Raw genomic sequence first — 7730 nt, forward strand, 5'->3', positions numbered from 1 at the left:
GGGTGCTTTCATCTCGATTATGCTGTATGAGGTGTAAGAGGCGTCTAACATTATCTGAAGACGATCTTCCTTTAATGAATCCCACCTGATCCGAGTGTATTAAGTGTGGTAGGATACTCTCTAGTCTCATAGCAAGAATCTTCGTTAGAATTTTACAATCCACATTGATCAGACTGATAGGTCTAAAACTTCCTGGATCAGTGGGATCTTTATCTTTTTTACCAATTAGGGAGATCAGCGCTTGATTAAATGTTTCTGGTAATTTTCCCAATGACAATGATTCATCATACACTCTTTTAAGGATATGAGCAAGTTTGTCAACATACTTCTTATAATATTCTGAGGGAAAGCCGTCTAGACCAGGAGACTTTCCGACCCTCATTGATGAGATGGCTTTTTTAATCTCCTCTGCTTTTATGGGGCTGTCTAAAAAGTCTTTCTGATCTCCTGACATTTCTGGCAAGTCGATATTTGAGAAAAATGTCTCGTAGTCACCCGCCCCTGGATTGACCTCTGATTTATAAAGTTGTTCATAAAAATTGGCAAATACTATTAATATCCCCTGTGTTTGTCACCAATTCACCTTTCTCGTTTTCAACAGCTGGTATAGCATAACTAGTCTCCTTTTGGTGTAATTGTCTAGCCAGTAGTTTCCCTGATTTTTCACCACTCTCATAAATATTATTTTTCAACCTAAATAGGGCATACTCAGCTTTTTTGTTGTATATTTCATTTATTTGAAATTTCAAGTCGCATACTTTTTTCAGCAATGGGTAAGAGTGTTTCTCAGACAATGATTTCTCTAATTCTTTAAGCTGAAATTCCAGATCTTTTAACTGTTGTATTCGCTCTCTTTTTTTCCTGCTTGAATAGGCAATAACTTTCCCCCTTATAAAGGCCTTAGAGGTCTCCCAAACAGTCCCAAACTTATCTGTTGACCCAGTGTTCACCAGAAAGAAATGATTAAGTTCACTTTCTAATAAACTATTAAATTCCGGATCCTGTAACAGCGATACATTTAGCCTCCACCTATTTTTCCTTGCTCCATCTGACTTCATTACTAAATCTAGCTGCACTGCAGCGTGATCAGTTAGTGCTATGGGTCCTATTGTACAGTCTGAAATACTCTCTACTAGATCCTTGCCAATCAGAAAATAGTCTATCCTAGAGTGAGATCTGTGATTATGGGAATAAAATGTATATTCTCTCTGTCTCGGGTTGACCAGCCTCCATATATCAATCAATCCCAGGTCCTTCATCAAGAGTTTAATTGCCATCCTGTCTTTCGGTATAATATTAGAAAAGGTGGTTTTATCCAGGGTCCCATCCAGAACTTGATTAAAATCCCCAGCTAAAATAGTGTGTCCATCAGGTATGCCCCCTATTAAATTATTTATTCCATGAAAAAAGGTTGGATCCTAGATATTCGGTGCATAAATGTTACATAAATTAACTTTATTCCCATCAATTTTAGCTTCCACAAATATCATTCTCCCTTGTTTGTCCTTTTGTTCTTTTATAATGAGAAAATTTAACTTTTTGTGAACCAGAATAGCCACACCGTGCTTTTTACTCGTATATGAACTGTGATATATTTGACCGACCCAGTCTCTTTTCAATTTGGCAGCCTCTGAATCAGTCAAGTGGGTCTCTTGTAAAAAAGCTATATGGGTTGGTTGGGACTTAAGGTGTGATAAACATTTTCTTCTTTTCACCGGATTTTGTAGCCCATTTACATTCCAGGATACTATCCTTACACAATTAGCCATGATTTAACCAATACCTTGTATACATGGACCATAGTGAAATGATAACTCGCATAGAGGAAGGTGAAAAATGAAAAGAAAAAAGGAAAGAGGAGGTGCCGCTCCGCTGCCTGTCAAAACCCCGGTTAACCATAACAAGTAAAAAACCTTGTATAAAACCCCTTCGGAACATAGAACACCAAACAACCCCCCACCCGCCCCCCTTTCTCTCTCACTTATGAGAGACCCACCACGGTCCATGAATCACACTCAGATGGTCCCCATTAGAAACCCCCCCCCACCGCCCCTCAAAAGTCACCTGATAGTCGTCTTTTTACAATATGCCACACACAGAGGCTACTGTATGTAGTACGCAAATATGTATGTGCACAAACCTAACAGCAGTTTTTCACAGTCTTAAAATATTATTATTATTATTTGCATAACTCGGGATTGAAACCCAAACAGAAAACAAAAAAAACAAAGCAAAAACAGCGTATCCATTTCCATTGTTCTGACATTGCTGACTATAAATAAAGTTAAACAGAAATTATGACATGCCCTGTCACCTTTGGCTTAGTAAAATATAAACATAAGGAGGACCACGCAGGTTATTTCACACTTCGAGCCACTATATAGCCCACTCGATGCCGAACCAGTTGGATAGAGTCCCATACTCACTGCGTCTTGAACGTGTTCGGAAAACAGCTGGAAAAATAATTAAATTAAAAGTCATGTCCTGTTCATTGAATTATGCCATCCGGATCCTTATATCGTGTATTGGTCAAACTGTCAGCGTCGGAATGAAGTTCAAGTGCCGTCCTCTGCTGTTCTCAGCCGTCCCGTCTCCTCCTTGTTGAGAAAGTCCATTGCCTCTCTGTGATCGGTAAACTTCATCCTTTTCCCCTTCCATGTAAAGCGTAGTTCGGCCGGGTACGCAAGGGTGAAGCGCACATCCAGATTGTGCAGCCGGCCCCTGGCATCTGTAAACTTTCTCCTCTTCTCTGCTGTCTCTTTAGTCATGTCGGGGAAAAATGACAGCTTGCAGCCTCCCCAGATCACATCCTCTTTATTCCTGTATTTCTCCCTCGCAGCTGACAACACTCGTTCCCTCTCTAAGAAACTGCATGATAATGGGTCTGGGTGGCCGGCCTTCATCGGGCATTGGTATTGGGGCACGGTGCACCCGCTGCAGCTGTGAACCGTCCAAATCAATCCCCAGGGCCTCGAAGATTATTTTCTTCACGCAGTCTGTCGGGTTTCTACCTTCAAGCTTTTTTTTCAGGCCGATGAGTCGCAGATTTTGGCCTCTGTCTCTGTTGGCAGCGTCTTCAACTGCCTGGTGCAGTTCCTCACACTTTTTAGCACTTTTCTCTGCTGTTTGACAAAGCTGCTGGTTCTCATCCTCTAACAGAGAGATGCGGGTTTCTGCTTCATCCAGCCGGGTCAATATCCCGTTGACATCCGTTCTCAGACCGGCACTGGCCTCTTTAATTTTGGTCATGTCTGCCTGCAAAGCCGCCAAGAGCTTCCCGACCTGTCCCATCTCTTCTGTAGCTTTCTCCAGGGACTGTTGCATAGCAGCCAAGACGCCTCCGCCGTTGAACTCTCCTTTCCCGGTACCCGCCATGTTGCCCGCGCCGTCTGTTAGCTTAGCGCTCGCCTCGCTAGCTTGCAAAGTATTGGTGCTGTATTTTGTTGCTCTGGTTTCCATTAAACACGAGTTACCAGCGCTCCCAATGTAGTTTAAGTGTTAAACTATCGCTTCAACAAGACTTAGAGCACGACCACTCAGATTCAACTAGCAAATTTGGGGTAAATTGGTGGGTTAATCGGGACGTTTCCAACTAGGCCACCATCTTGCTCGGTGACATCACGACCCCCCCAAAATAAATAATCTTGAATCTAAACTTCCCTAGAGCATCAACAGCAACTCTCTTTCTCTGACGGCAGGAAACAAATCATCGATGTGACAAAAATTGAGCTCAATTCTCTGCTCAGACAAAGGGCTGAATTTTTCATTGAAGGACATACTATTTTCACGGCCCTAGGCCTAGTCACCTTCTGTCACTCAAGACTCAAGCAAAGTGAGAAATTTGCCAACATAATAACCATCCACTCTGGGTCATCACAGAACATTTTAACAGAGCCAAAATCTATTAACAGAGTTTCGCGACTTTTACACTAACCTCTACACTTCTGAAGTTAATTAGGACAGTGACAGGTGTAGAAACTTTTATACGGACGGCAAATCTTCCAATCTTTAACCAAGAGGAAACGAATGACCTGCAGAAGCCTATTTCACTGATAGAACTAAAAGAGGCCATTCAGAGGATGAAAAAGGGGAAATCGTCAGGGTGGGATGGAATACCCCCTGAATTTTATTTATTTTTCTGGGAGGAGCTAGGTCAATTCATGCTGGATATGATCCACGCAGCTGTGGATAAGGGCTCATTTGACCGGGACACCAACTCTGCTATTCTCACCGTATCCCTAAACCGAATAAGGATCCCTCCCTCTGTGGCAATTACAGACCCCTGTCACTTTTGAATTCAGAAATGAAAATATATGCTAAAGTCCTGGCTTCATGGATTGAGACACTCATGACTAAATTAGTACATCATGACTAGACTGGGTTTATGAAAATGCGCCACGCAGCTGATAACTTGAGTAGACTTCTCCATACATTATATTTTTCTAAAGATATTGAGTCCCCATGTGCTGTTTTATCATTGGGTACTGAAAAAGCCTTCGATAGACTTGAATGGAACTATCTCTGGCTTGGTACTAACTATTAAGATGATTAAGGTACTCTACTCTAATCCTTCAGCTATGGTCATTTCAGGCAACATTTTTTCCTCCCCCTTCCCAGTATCAAGAGGCTCCCGTCAAGGCTGCCTTCTGTCTCCTCTTTTGTTTGCTCTCTCCCTCGAGCCTCTGGCGCAGACAATTAGACGGCACCCCTCTCTCTCGTCCATGTCCTTTTGTAACACTTCACATCATATATCATTGTTTGCGGATGACATTCTGTTATATATAAATAATGCGCCAGTGTGTATTCCGATAGTATTGGAGGTGTTTGAGGAGTTCAGCACTCTCTCGGGCTATAAAATAACTGGACTAAGTCTTCGCTGATGCCCCTTAACCCTCTAGGCGCCAGAGTTTATTTAGGAAAATATTCCGTTTGGATTGTAAGATTTCAAAAGGCTGTAGCTTGGAAGTGGTGAGAGATAAATTCATAGTGTAAATGAGAAAAATATTCATAATGACCTAAAGTTTGTGATGGGAGTAAATTTAATCATCTAATTTGCATATTGTGACGTCACCAGGTGACTGAAAGTAACTTTCAGTAAAACTGATTTTTGAACATATTTACACAGAAAAAAAATATTTATATTGTCATCTCATCCTCAAAATAAAGGAACAGGAGTTTGATTGGAGTAAATTTACTAATCTAATTTGTATGTCACCAGGTAAAATTCAGTAAAACGGAATTCTGAACATATTTACACAGTAGATTTTTTTTTTTTCATCCTCTCATTCTCAGAGTAAATGAACAGGAATCTGATAGGAGTAAATGTCCTAATCTAACTTGTAAAAAGAAAAGAAAACTCTCGCCGTGATCAGCGTGTGTTGCTTGTGTGACAGTGTGCGCAGCTGCAGCATCGTCAGTCACTCGTCTCTGACGAGCGATCGTCATCAGAGGGCAAATCGTCCCCTTCTGAATCGCGATCAGCAAAGATCTGTGCAGGCACCTCATCCGCACTGTAAAGTCTTTTGGGCATTTTGTTTTTTATTACAAAAATCGCTATCTGTCTCTCGATCTGTCCAGCATACTTCTGCCACCGCTCCGCGGCTCTCTCCTCTCCCACTCTGCCCGCTTAGCCGCTGCCGCTCCGACAGCCGGTGTCGGGTTTCAAACTTTTTTTTCTCAGGTATTTTGCATAGAAACACACCCCCAAATGACGTCAGGATTGAAGCTGAATCTATTGGCTATCTAGTGGTAGCAAGCAGTAACAGCACAAGGCAGTAGATTTAAAGATATGGGCTGTTTTAATCAGCAATGTTGCCTGTCGCAATAATGCGACTTTGGCGCCTAGAGGGTTAACTCATCTCTCGACACTTCCACATTGCCAACACACATACCAGTGGTTGGGAGCTTCAAATACTTGGGCGTGGATGTCTTCCCCTCCTTGTTCTCCATCTCTAGCAAAAATTTCCAGGGTATTATGAAACGGGTGCTAGTCCTATTTTTCATAACTACTCTCTACTCATTGGCGGGGTACCTTTTTCTTTCAGGGAGTGGAGTGAAAGAGGGGTTAACGTCTTGTCTGATATCTGTGATGATGGGGGTCTGAGGTTGTTTACTGATCTGCGAGCTACTTATGATATACCAGGTACATCTTTTTTCCTCTATTTGCGCCTAAGATCTGCGATGCGAGCGTACGGTGTGCCCTGGGGTACTCCCCTCCCCACTCACAAGTTACACACTCCTGTTAGATGTAGGAGTAAGGTCGAGAGGCCTGATTTCTGCTCTTTACTCTTTTTTACTAGCACCCTCTTGTGGACCTCTGGCTGTTCATCAAGTGTGGACCGGTGACCTTGATCTACCCAGTGGCGAAATATGTTGGTTGACAGTCTGGAACAATTTAGATGAAACATCAAAGAACCTTGATCATAAACTTATACACTTCAAACTCATACATAGAATGTATCTAACGCCAAGAAAGAGATACTTCATGAAGCTCATACATTCGCCTGTTTGTAATCTATGCTCTCTGGGTCATGTGGGATCATTCTTACATATGTACTGGGAATGTCCTGATGTGGCATCCTTTTGGAAATTAGTATCTTCTACTTTATCAGATCTATTGGAGGTAGACATACCGTGTTCTCCTAAAATACTGCTTCTAAATGACACCTCATCATTGAACCTGTCCTCTACTCGGACCCGCACTCTATTAGCAGGGTTGACTGCAGCTAAGAGAATGCTGGCCTTGCGCTGGAAGGCCCCACACACACTCACACGCACCCAGTGGCTACAATCATTTTTGAGCATACTCTACATGAAGTTGTCTGTAGCAAGAATGCATGGAGCTAGTCAGAAAACAATCTGAACCTGGACCTCTGCGGTGGTGGTGGTTTAAGATTTACTTGATATTGAGAAATATGTCTTTGTAATTTTTGTAATTTCTTGTTTATTTCTGTGCACTTACTTTGGCCTATAGGACACTGATATGACTGATGTATTATGTGCTGTATCACTATTTGTACTGTATGTAACGTAGAAGATCGTGTTGGGACACTGAGGGAGGGGAGTTGTAGCTATTCTGGGGGGGTATTCTGGAGGGGTGGGTAGAGGGAAGTGGATACTACTTGTTGTATTACTGTCTTTGAATTGTGTCATGCCCCTCTCTTTTGAAAATAAAAAATAATTGATCACAAAAAAAAAGATCAGATTACTACGCCCACCCCCTTAACCATAGATATAGAAATATAGACGCTGTATTGGCTGCTGGATTGTACCAACGTCGCCGCCATATTTGACCTGGCAAGACTCGCCTGTACACGAATACAAATAAACAAGGGAACTATGTTTTTTCTGGGTGAAAAGCGCTATAGCATTGTAATTTTTCAATTGGTTTTGAGAGTAATAAAAGAGTAGTAATAAATCGTTGAATATAAAAATGGCTCATTGAAATTAGTTGAGAAATTCAAATGTTATAGTGCTTTTTAATCATAAAAAACTCAGCTCTGCCATTTACTTATATCCATTTACAGGCCAGTCTTGCCCAGTCTAATATGGTGGCGACACTGATGTATTGCAGTAATGAGCCGAAGCAGTCAGTGCAGCATCTATGTGTACACGCCTTTTGTAGGCAGCATTAACACCTCTGCCTAAATAAGAGCTTGAGTCCCTGTGAGCTTCAATAGATTAAACAGTGTTTAAAAGAGAGGTTTAACTGAACCTTTTTTCAGGTAAAT

This window comes from Pagrus major, chromosome 24, assembly GCF_040436345.1.
Source record: "Pagrus major chromosome 24, Pma_NU_1.0".
Classification (NCBI taxonomy): Eukaryota; Metazoa; Chordata; class Actinopteri; order Spariformes; family Sparidae; genus Pagrus; species Pagrus major.